General features: G+C 44.4%; 1 protein-coding gene and 1 long non-coding RNA gene across 3 annotated transcripts in view; one reads left to right on the plus strand and one right to left on the minus strand.

The window, feature by feature from the left end:
- The window catches only part of LOC148525520 (uncharacterized), a 75604-nt gene extending 70422 nt beyond the window's left edge, over positions 1-5182 (plus strand). Inside the window, exon 3 of the long non-coding RNA XR_015878266.1 lies at positions 5088-5182. This is a non-coding gene — a long non-coding RNA (uncharacterized LOC148525520). The remainder of the gene's footprint in view (positions 1-5087) is intronic.
- Positions 1-12647, minus strand: part of LRRTM4 (leucine rich repeat transmembrane neuronal 4) — a 624795-nt gene that overhangs the window by 225791 nt on the left and 386357 nt on the right. The window lies entirely within an intron of this gene.

Genomic DNA, 12647 nt, shown 5'->3' on the forward strand with positions numbered 1-12647 from the left:
GATAGTTTCACTTAATAAACTAGTTTAACTGCTGTCTTATTGCAGTGACACTGCATATAAGTACAAAAAAAGATTCCTACTGAGCACATTCAATTGATGGCAAACCATAACTGTACATTTTTATAGGTAATTAAGCTTATTTGATTTGCATGGACATAGTTCTCCTTTAAGTCAGGTTACAGTGAAAATCTGCTTCTGTATGGCGCGTCAGCTAAATGAGTACAGCAGGAGGGCTTTTTATGCATTCCAAAAAATCTCTGAGTTTCTGAAGTTTCATTAATGCTCAAACTTTCTGCCAAGTTACAGAGGGAAAAAATAGCAATTTAACCCAGAAAATCTGATGCACAAAAACAATATTGTTCTTTGTTGTAACTTGTAATTGTCCGCTGGACTGAATTGGCAGCTTTAATTGGAGCGGTCTATGAATATTATAGAGAAAGCAGTCTTGTTACCCGGGCCATTAAATGACATTCATACATTGGATTCATTAATAATAAACAGTTAATTGATTACATGAAAGGCATCTGCCTATAAAACGATTTAGCGATTTGCGTAATAGGCTCATCTGCAAATACAAATATATTTATGCAGGCTAAATGGTCACCCACTCGTTGTTACATAACTATTAATCTGCTATGTATACGGGTATATATATAATATATATATATATATATATATATATATCTGGATTGCTTGTAACCATGCAATACATATGGAGCCAGTGCTCCCGCTAAGGTAATTAGCACAATGATTTGTGCAGGAGGCGGGAGAGTTTACAGACTAACTGAAAGAACCAATGTGCTATAATGGTACTATGAGAACAAGTATTGGAATTGTGAAGCAAGTCCAATGTTTTTGGAGATGGCAGTTGTGTTAAAAAGTGTACAGACATTTCATATTTTTGGCACATATATAGTATATTTATAACATGTCTTTAATCCTGATGGTATCAAAAGCACCATACCAGTTTCACAGCACATTAGTGATTCATGACTTCAACACAGATTTAATAAGAACAGCATTTAAGGGGTGGGATGCATCAAAGCATGTTTTGAGCGCAAGCCTCTGAAAATAAATTTTTTGGAAGTTTGGCTGCTAACTGCATATACACCAAGATCCGGAATGTATGGATGAGGTGGGCAACGCTATCTTGATATGGCATTACTCAATAGAAGCCTATGGGCTTCTGGGCCTAATTCAGACCCGCTCGCGAGCGCTAAGCGCTCGCAAGCGGGTCGATGTTGCCCAAATGCGCATGGATGGGTCTCGCACCAAAGGGGGCGTGCTGTCGATGGTGATTGACAGCACGCCCCCTTTGGTGGGCGTGGCTACCCAGACGGAGGCGTTCCCATGGGAACGCCTACCGTCTTGGGCCGGCCCCACTGACGTCACTAGTGATGTCAGTGGGAGTGCTTTTGGCTCTGATAGAGCCAAAAGCACTCCAGGGCTTGCGGTAGAGAGACCCTACCGCAGGGTCTCCTCGCAAGCCCGATGGTCGCGATGGTCTTGACCATCGCGACCATCATTTTGGCCGCTCGCTATAGCTGTGGGTGGTCACCCACAGCTATGCGAGCGGCCAGGAGGCCACTCCAAAAAGGAGCAGGGACGGCCCTGATTCAGAGCAAGCGCTCTGTCAGAGCGTCCGGCTCTGAATCAGGGCCTCTATTCACATTTCCCCCCTGAGAGGGATCCAATTGGACCCTGCAAGCACCCCCCACGGTGCGTACATCACTCCATGCAAGGGCGTTTCTAGAGAGGAGGGGACCCGTGTGCAATCTCCGATACGGGCCCCTCCTCTCTGCCCGGTGGCCGGCAGCGCACTGAGATGTGCGCGGCCAGTGCCGGAGTTATAGACTCTGGGCACTAGAGTGTGCCCAGAGTCTATAGCAGGGGTTCCCAACCACGGTCCTGAAGGCACACTAACAGTCCAGGTTTTAAGGATAGCCATAGTTGAGCACAGGTGACTTAATTAGTACCTTAGTTATTTTGATTTAACCATCTGTTCTTAAGCCTGGATATCACTAAAACCAGGACTGTTAGTGTGCCTTGAGAACCGAGGTTAGGAATCACTGGTCTATAGTGTATGCACAGGTCACCGGGAAAATGGCCGTAGCGGCCATTTTCCAGTCATTTTACAGCGCCGGACCCCCGCGCCGACGTGGGACTCCAGAGAGGTAAGTAATATTATGGGTGCAGGGTGTGTGGTGCTGGGTCCCTCTGGACCCAGGGGCCTGTGTTCCCCATACACCCTGCACCCATTATAGATACACCCCTGACTCCACGCATGCGCAGAAGGACTCCAGGATCCTAAACCTGGAAATCCTTCTATCACAAAGTATAGCTCTTACTGGGAGAGCTGTCCTTTGTGATTTTCTTCAAACATATGGTGGGATGCAGCGCATTCAAAATGCAATGCGTCACACATCCTGCCCAAGGTGTTATTTACTAATGGTGGCAATGGGCCGGCAATAACTATCATTATTTATCGCTGATATATTATGACGTATTGCCGCAATTTACCATGCCGTGGTTTCTCCGGAAAGCTAACGTTCTCTGGAAGGCTCTGTGTACAATGATTTGACCTGGCGTGGATCCAGGGACATCTCTCTGGATTCTTTGAGCATCATTACCATGTAACGCTAACGCCATCCTGAGATAATGTTAGTCTAGGGGAAAAAAAATGAGGTTTTTAGGACTTCGTAAATGAACTCATACACATCTATGGTGATGGCGTTAACCAATGGAAAATTAGGTACCGCCAGAGACATCAGTATTTTCTCCATGCTTAAGCTATTGATAAATTGTGCATAGATCCATCTTGTGGGAGTGTCACAGTGGGGCCACGAACAGGGGATCACTTACTATTCTGACTGTCTCCCGGACACTTTGCACAACGTCCAATTTTTTCTGCTGAGGAATCGGGACACGTGCGTGTGCCAGCTAAAGCACGGCAATGGGGCATGGTCACACATCACGGGGCATGGTTACATCATGTCATAGGCAAGAGTTCTCTCAATGTGATGGATGGACCTCCCCATGTCCCAGTCCTTCCAGTAATAGGACCTTTTAAATGCAGCACAAACCATGTAGGGCAGGCTCTGCATTCATTCCCTGTTTCTCTACAATATACCTCCCAATCTTCTAGCCCAATCAGTACAAAGCTTGCCCAATTAGGACCTGTCCTAATGTGGAGGTGTATATAATGTACACATACCTTTAAATGACCTCCATAAGTTATATAGAGGAAATTATGACTAGCAAGGGAGCCATAAAAAAAAAATCACAGCTATTATTGTAATATCATATATTTCATCGATATCTACAATAAGATTCTCTATGATTTACCAAGTCCTATGACATTTGTCCTTAACTGATGTTGAGTGTTTCCGGACAGACACAACCATGTTGTTCATTAAACTACCATGTTGCAGCTAAGACGTTAATGTCAATAATGGATTTCAGGGCCTGTGAATTGGTATCCTAGATATGACTATTTCGCAGTTGAGTGCACGTGTTTATTTTCCTTTCACAAAGCTAAAAATACAGGTTTCCATAGTGAGCAGATATTCGCTGCCCTTATAATTGGTGCATACTTTTATAGCAGTAACAGCACAGCTCTAAGAGCGGAATGGAAATACACTCTTTAGCACAGAATACGGGATAGACAATGAGGAGATGTCTTCAGCAGGAATCAGTATGATTTACACTTCAGCAGTGTGCCCAACAAGTGCCGGGCACACTGACTGAGAAAATAAATAAGCACTGCCTGCCTACACAAAGTGCACACAACATTTGACAAGGGCAACTTTATTTACACATCCGAAATGGCTTTAATTTAACATCCCTTATTGTCTCTTGGTCTTTATATTATGCTTCACTGTATTCCACTATTTGGTGACCTTTTTAAAACAATTGTTCAGGTTTGTTGCTGATGAAAGAGGCTTAATGCAATTGATGAGAGATACAGGACTGTAATATCTGTCGAGAGACTTTTCAAGTTGTTAACTGCTGAAAAGAAGCTCACGTTTCATATGCAGAGAACAATTTTTGTCTATTTTAGCAACAATTTTACAATCATTTTATCCCAACATGGTGCTGTCTGTAGGAAGGGATGATGACGGTGGATTGTCAGACGGAGCCGAAGCTAGTTCTGTCAGGGAAATTGTTATGGGTTTTGACATTCTCAAGCTTGTTCCCCAATATTTACAGTATAGACACCCCAAAACTGGATTGAAACATGAATTGTCATGACAGACAATATGGTACTGTGTTTCATAGGCCTCAGAGAATTTAGATGGACACTATAAGTAGAGATGTGCGGTTCATTTCTCCTGAAAAACAATCTCACCTGAAGTTTGGGGTTCCAAGTCAAATAGAATCCTGTCTCGGATCACTTTTGGGGTTCCCAGTAGAATCGAATCCCGGCTCGGGTCTGCAGTAAGTTCAAATTTGTTTTAGGACTGCATGTAAACAGGTCCAAAAGACATGATTTTAGCTGTTTTTATCAAGTTTAAAGCAATCCAAAACCGAATCCAAACCAAAACACGGGGTCTGCACACATCTCTAACTCTGAGGGTCATCTACATACTGCTATATCTGGGGACTCACTGGGCCTGATTCAGAGGTGGATGAAGAGTTGATGTCGGACGCAACCGCCAATGTTTTAAGTCTGTTCATGCGGCCGAGTCGCACCCGGTGGTTACTGCCAAAAGCCGCGGAACGGAATTTGGATGAAGTGAAGAGATAATTTCAGTGGGTGTTTCTGGGTGGCTAGGCCAGAAGTAGGAGTGTTTTGGGCGTGTCACGGTCAGCGACTACGGCATTTGCCACAGTTGCACTGATTTCAGGGGCCATGTTCAGACGAAGATTCTGATGCTCCATAGGGCTGATACAATGCTTGATGATGCGACTGATGTGCGGCCGATGGTGCAATAGACTCAGCCGTGGCTGCAATAGCACCCACCTCTGAATCAGGCCCACGATGTGTGTACGTGGACCTGCTGATCCACCTAGTGCTTTTCTACGTGCACTCTCACATGGAGGCCTATGAAAACACCTCTGTAATATCAGTATTTCTACATTTTTAGGTGGATGCTACTGGGAATGCACAGGATGAAAACAGCAGAGTTACATATCCTCGTACCCAGGAGCGCCTCATGAGAGAACCCATGTGCAATGTTCACGCCAGCGCCAGCACAGTGTGGTCTCTGGATGCAGTGTGTGGTGTGTGTCACCTGGACCAAGGTACCCATGTGCCCTGCAAACCCTGCACCCATTATAGATATTCCACGGCTCATCCCTTTAGAATGTAAGCTCTCATGAGCAGGGCCCTCGTGTGGTTCTCCTCCCCTTACTTCATACTTGCTCATACTACTCTCCAGGGACTATCGGGAGCCTCCCGAAAATCGTGTGCCGGTCCCGCCACCACGCAAGAGTAAGCAAGACCCCTGCTTTGTGTGCTGGCCCCCGGCGACCCCCTGCACCCGCCCATGAAAGTGGGCGGTTCGGGTGGCGATGACACGATTCGCACCGCATTGCATCATCGTAGCCCCGCCCCCTGCTTTGTAATGCTGGTGATATTGACATTATAAAGCGGGGGGGCGCAATGACGCAATCGCGCGAACCCCCCCCGCGCGCGCTCCGCCCATTTCAGCGACCACCACTCTCCCTGCTGATCCACCTGACAGCCCCCTCCCTGCTGCTTGTGTTATGCAGCTATGTTTGTAAACCATGTCCTTGTCCTGTATTGCTATGTATTACTATTAACTGTTTTTCTTGTGTGCTCATATATGTACTGTGTAAGGCGCTGCGGAACCTTTGTGGCGCCATATAAATAAAGGATAATAATAATAATAATAATACCACTTTAGGACTAACAATGCTTAGTTTAGCTCAATTTAATATTTTAATACTCATCTAAGTGGGGTGATACCATGACATTTTTTTTTCATTATATACTGTATGTCACTTTTTTTGTTTTATAATACTTCTATTACATTGGATTAAGCGTGACTCATAATGCATTTATTTGGCATAAGTGTACCTGGAAGATTTTAAATATATCCTAATATACTCGTAAGTATAGTGAAGTGAGAGATCTACAGTAGTTTATCTTTTAACGGGGTATAAAAGTCTGTATGCCCTCCTGCAAGGCAGAAAATGTGTCCTGTCCATCCCTCTGCCTGCTCAAAGAATCCTCGGAAGAGGCAGGAATAGTACACTTGGAGAACTGCAGTAGTGACACGTGATATCGTAAGTACATGCCAAAAACCACAGAGCCTAATTATTATTATGTGCCCCAATGTGGAGATAAGAATAAACCAATATATGTACAGTATGTCAAAGAGAGAGTGTCAGCCACCCAGGCAATGCTGGCTAGGGTCAGTAAGAGTCACTTTGCTGGACCAGTTCCTGCAGTGTTGCGCATGCCTAGGATGCAGTGGTACTTAAAGCCCAGATTTGGTCTGTTAGTTCTAGTGTAGTAAAAAATAAAATAAATAGCTCTAAACAACCCTCCCCCAAAAACAGATATAATTTATGTTAACAATTAAAAATCTTAATATTACATAAAAAAAAAAATTCTATAGTCTCGATTCAACACTCACAACAATAGCAACTAAGCAGAATCAGAACCCTGGTCCTGATACAGAGACGGACCCGGTGCCGATGTTTACACAGTTGAGCAATTATCGGTAATCTGCGTATGTGTTCCACTCCGCATGCGTCAAGTTTTATTTTTGTTGTCGCTCCTGGTGAGGATTTCTTCACACAGTGATTGACAGACAGGGACCGTTTGTAGACAGCAAAGGGGAGTTGTCAGGTGTCTCTGTCGCGACCGTGTTCGGTGTGTGCATTATCCCGTGACTGTGATTCCATACGCAGTAAAAATGGCTCCGGCGTCTCAGTTCCCGCAGCCATTCTGATCGTCTATGTGGTTACTCAGAAGTCCATTAATCGTCTGATCTGTGACCGATGCTGCGTCTCAATACAAATCCCGGCGGCTGCCACATTTGCATATCACTGCACAGCAGCTGGGTGCAAATCGCAGCATCGGCGGCATTAGCGTACATCTTTGAATCAGGCCCCTTGTGCGGTTGGTGCAGTTTCATATGCCGTTTGTAATGGCATGACTCCCAGCGGTGGGAGTGTTATAATTCCACCTATCAACGGAAGATTTACAACTGAGGTTATTCATTGTAAATGTCATTTCCTTTTTAATATATGTTAGTGTTCCGCTCCTCATCATTATCTGACTTTTCTATTAATCATGCAACATCTGTTCTCATATAAAGAAGACATTAGCAAGTGTCAACCTATTGTTTTATTGCTGGGGAAAGGTTGATACGACATTATTACTGCACTCTGTGGCATGCCTGGGAATCATTTTTTTTTCATCCTTATGTAATAAAACAAGGAGCAGATCTCTTTGGTCATAGAGGGGTGAAAACTGAGTTATGGCGGATAAGTTGAACGTAAGAGTAGATGTTATTAAATTGTATTGTCTCCCAGTGAAATTTCTAAGCTTGTCTGTTATCTTGCTGGCAGAAGACAAAGAATTTTAGATTTTGCAAATGACATTGAAGGAGTGGGGACGAGTAGGATGAGTGGAGCTCCCTTGGCCTTAAGAGAAAGTGGTATTACCATTTATTGGAATAAAATGCTGAGCCAGAACTCTGCAGAATTTTCATATAAAAATAATGACCTGTAAGACAGTCGGATTTATTTTTAGAGTGGTTTTATATCCACGCCAAGGCATGCTGGATAAACCAGTTTTCCAATTGTCTGAGATTGGACTTTAAAGGACAACAATAATCTAAAATAATTTAAAAAAAAACACACACACGCACACACAAAAAATCATGCATTCTAATCTACCATGTGCAACAGGCCCCCTCCTCTGAGAAGGCCCCCCAGTCCTGCATCATATTACCTTGTGCCAGCAAGCAGGTCCCTCCTCCTCCACGGCGGCATCTTTCCAGTGATATTCGGGAAGATGGCACATGTACATAAGAGAGCAAAGGCTCTACCAAAGCACCAGTGTCTCTGCTTTGCAGAACCATCTTCCTGACGAGGTCACTGGTAAGATGGTGCCGCGGAGGAAGAAAAATCCGCCTGCCGGCACAGGGTAAGTATAATTTGGGCGCAGGGTGTGCAGTGCGGGGCCCCCCTGTACCCCGGGGCCGTTATACACTACACACCCTGCATCCGTTATAAATATGCATATACTAGTAACCAGTGTTGTGTATATCTAATTTTCTCTAGTGGTATCAAGCCTTGGGGGTATATTTACTAAAGAGTGGGTTTTTAGAAGTGGAGATGTTGCCAGCAGCAACCAATCAGATTCTAGCTATTATCTTCTGGAAGTTGCTAGATAAATGTTAAGTAGAATCTGATTGGTTGCTATGGGCAACATCTCCACTTCTAAAAAATCCGTCTCTTTAGTAAATATACCCCCTGGAGAGAGATAAAGTGGAGAAGTTGCCAGACCAACCAATCAGCTTCTGTCATTTATCTAGCACAGTCTATTTAATGATGATTAGTTATCTCTCTCCACGGCTTGATACATCTCCCCCGTGCTGTATAATATGATAAACTTTTACAGATTTGTTAGAGAATCAACGATGGCAAATCTCAGCCTAATAGAAATGGCTGCCTCTTGAAATGCTCTAGTTGTCTTTAAAGATGGTTGTGTGTCTGACTAGGATTAGTGCGCATATTCCAAACGTAATATGGAGAGGGTTAAAATTACAATCCATAAGAACATCAGCATGTAAATAGAAGCAACAGAAGCATAAATAAGCACAGCCAACTTTCCAAGAGCTATCTGTCACCAATCCAATCAGTAGTTACAGTATGTGTTGTACTTGTACCTGTAAAACTTGGGTGTGAAGTTGGTGGTGTCAAAGGAAAAATAAATTTTGTGCATCCTCTGAAAAAAGTGATATACAATCTTTGTAACAATCAGAAATATCTAATGTTGTTTAAAAATAAAATAAAAAAACTACAGTAAATGAAAAAATAATAATATTCTGAAACGCTATGGGGCTTATGTAACAGGGTGCAAGCTTATGCCGCTGCTGGAATTTATGCGAGTGTTCCCATTTTTACTCTTAAAGTGCCAATCATTTTAAAGGCAAAACCAGCTTGGTTTTGAAGTTAAAATGATTGGCGCTTTAAAAAAACGGGAACACTCACACAAATTCCCGCAGCGTAATGTAAAAAGGGTAATTTTATACTTTTTAATTCCATTGCATTGGAACTGAAGAATTTATCAGCGTCAGTGGTGACTGCCCCCCACGTCCTCTTATATCCCCTGCAGTCTCTTCCATCCGCTCTGATTTCACTCTATATTGCTCTCTCTCTCTCTCTCTCTCTCTCTCTCTCTCCCTCTCTCTCTGTCACTCTCTCACTCTCTCTGTCACTCTCTCAGCTTTCTCATCTCTGCTTATTTATTGGCAGTAAACTGATTCGACAAACAGCCCAGCTAAACAATGCTATAAAGAATAAATTGTTTTGAACAGAGCTAAATGTTTTTGTGTGCAGTCTGTTTTACAAAAGAAAGACAGGAGATTTTATATTTTCTACTAATCTCTAAATATGTCAGACTCCGGCCTCCCCTATACCTCCAATGTCTCTGATAGTCTTTATTGGCTTTCTGGAAAACCTGCTGCGTTTCATAATTACATATTTTGGCTTTCTTAGCATTGCTGTTCACACATCATAATAAAAATCATTAAAACATTTCCAAGCAACGCAGTTATTGCACAAAAGGCTTTTCTCCGGAATGGAAATGTATTAGACGCTTTAGTTGTTGCTTATAGAGAAGTTGCATGTGAGAGCAGACTTGTTTACTAACTTAGTGATCCTGGTGGCATGGTTTAGAAGATGGCTTCATGAAACATTAATGGTTATAGGGCCTCATTCAGCAAGGACCACAACTGATAAAGCGTACACAGACGGGCGATTGTTACGTACTGCGCATGAATCGAAGTGCGTGTGCACGAATGCCTCACTGCGATCGCAGTGAGTACGCAGACACATTGCAGCGTGATTGACAGGAAGTACCATTTGGGGGGGGGTCGGGCGAATGCAGCCGTGCCAGTGCGTTTTAACGCCGTTGCAGGGGCGTACATAACTCAGCCACTGCGATGGCATATGCAGTCTGAGGTCTCATAGCGTGTTAGCAATTTAGTGGTAGCGTCATACCTACCTTAAATGTGCGAGTGTCTCCTATGTACTTCGATGTTACCGATGTTTTGGCTGGATTGTAAGGTATTACGGATGTGCGAGAGGGGAAGTGTTCGGAAAACAAAAATAAAAAATATATACATTAATATACATTTGATTACTCCTATTCTGAAAAAACAAAACTCTGACCCCAACACTCTCTCAAATTACCGTCCTATCTCCCAGCTCCCATGCCCCTCCAAGCTACTTGAGAGACTTGTCTACACCCGCAGAGCCGGCCCCAGGCATAGACAAACTAAGCAAATGCCTAGGGCATTTGGAATGCCCAGGGGCATCCAAGCCCGCCTAGGGCCGGTGGAAGTTTGATGCAGGCATGGCCAGGGCATCTGTTGCCGACTGGGCAAAGACTCTGGCAGCTGCTACTGCCGCTGCGAGCGTCCACGATCAGAGCTCAGCTGACAGCTCTGATCGGGCCTGGCAGCAGCAAACAGTGAGGGGGAAGTGGTGGAACAGCCGGCGGTAGTTTGCGGGGGCGAAACACATAGACGGCAGCTTGTGGTGAGTGCCAGGCCAGCTCTGAGGCTTCACACAATCAGAAAGAGCTGCTGCACATGGGCAGAGGCTTATTCAGGACTATAAGTAAATGCTTGCGGGAGGGCCGCTGCACCATGGGCCTTTGCGGATCTCGAAGTATTGAGTCACACCTAACAGCTCTGGGTTCTGCCTCTAGTAATCACACACATCTGAGACGGGAAAAGCGGGTCCGCCGGCCACGGCTTGCTGTACCTTGAGTCGGACGGCTCTGCAGACTGCGCTCAAGTAAAGTAAGTTTGGAACGAAGAGAGGGCCGGGATGCTGTGGTGCTCAATGCAGGGAGTGTGGCGGTGGGTGCTGATATTGTGCTGTGCTGGCCTCACCACTTTTCTGGATCCCATGGGGAGGGGGGCATCACCCAAAATCTTGCCTAGGGCACTAATTTGGCTAGGGCCAGCTCTGTACACCCGCCTCACACACTTTCTTAACTCACATAACTTATTGGACCCACTTCAGTCCGGCTTCCGTTCCCAACACTCCACAGAGACAGCACTGACTAAGGTAGTAAATGATCTGGTCACTGCCAAGGCTAAAGGCCATTACTCACTCCTAATTCTTCTAGATCTCTCTGCTGCTTTTGACACTGTTGACCACTCTCTTCTCATACAAACACTACAATCCCTAGGTCTTAAGGACACAGCTCTTTCTTGGTTCTTACCTATCTGATCGCTCTTTCACTGTTCATTTTTCTGATTCTGCCTCCTCCTCGCTACCTCTATCAGTTGGAGTACCGCAAGGCTCTGTCTTAGGGCCTCTGTTATTCTCAATCTATACCTCCTCTCTTGGCAAACTAATCAGCTCTTTTGGATTTCAGTACCATCTGTATGCAGATGATACTCAAATCTACCTATCTTCACCAATTGTACTGGTCCGTGTCACTGAATGTCTTTCTGCAATTTCATCTTGGATGTCATCTCGCCACCTGAAACTTAATATTTCTAAAACTGAATTAATTATATTTCCACCAGCCAATAACAGTTACCAGCCTGATCTCTCTATCACTGTTGACAACTCGACAATCCACCCTGCCCCACAAGCTCGCTGCCTTGGTGTCATCCTTGACTCTGAACTGTCCTTTGTTCCCCACATTCAATCTGTCTCAAAATCATGTTACATACATCTAAAAAACATATCCAAAATTCGACCATATCTCACACAAGACACTGCAAAAACTCTAATCCATGCACTTATTATTTCCCGTATTGACTATTGCAATAGCCTCCTTACTGGTCTTCCCAAAAACAGGCTATCACCATTACAATCAATTATGAATGCAGCTGCGAGGCTTATCTTCCTTGCCAAACGTTCATCGTCTGCTGCCCCGCTCTGTCAGTCCCTCCATTGGTTGCCGGTTTTCTACCATATTCAATACAAAATACTGTTACTTACACATAAGGCCATTAACCAAACCACACCAACATACATCTCTTCACTCATCTCAAAATATCTCCCTACCCGACCTCTCCGCTCAGCACAAGATCTGCATCTCTCATACCCACGCATTACTTGCTCCCATTCACGGTTAAAGGACAGTAGTAAAGTAGAGATGTTGGTAAAAGGTTTGGCATATTGACTCCACAGTCCTGGCAGTGAGAGTCAGACAGTGGCACGTGTGCCCCATGTACGCTCAGTGATGAGAGCTCCTGCTACCACTAACTGTGAAAAAAGGTACAACATCAACATTAACCCACCTTAGGCCAGATCCATCCCCGACCTCACCCAAACATCTGATCACGACTGCTGTCGTCCAGTTCACAGCGTGTGCATGTCCACACTAATTTGCACTGTGTATGCCCACTCTTGTTACAAATATTTATTAAAGTAAAAAAGTCAGACAACCTGAACACACATGCTAAACAAAGAGG

The sequence above is a fragment of the Taudactylus pleione genome, unplaced genomic scaffold (assembly GCF_031769625.1).
Source record: "Taudactylus pleione unplaced genomic scaffold, aTauple2 ptg000105l, whole genome shotgun sequence".
Lineage (NCBI taxonomy): Eukaryota > Metazoa > Chordata > Amphibia > Anura > Myobatrachidae > Taudactylus > Taudactylus pleione.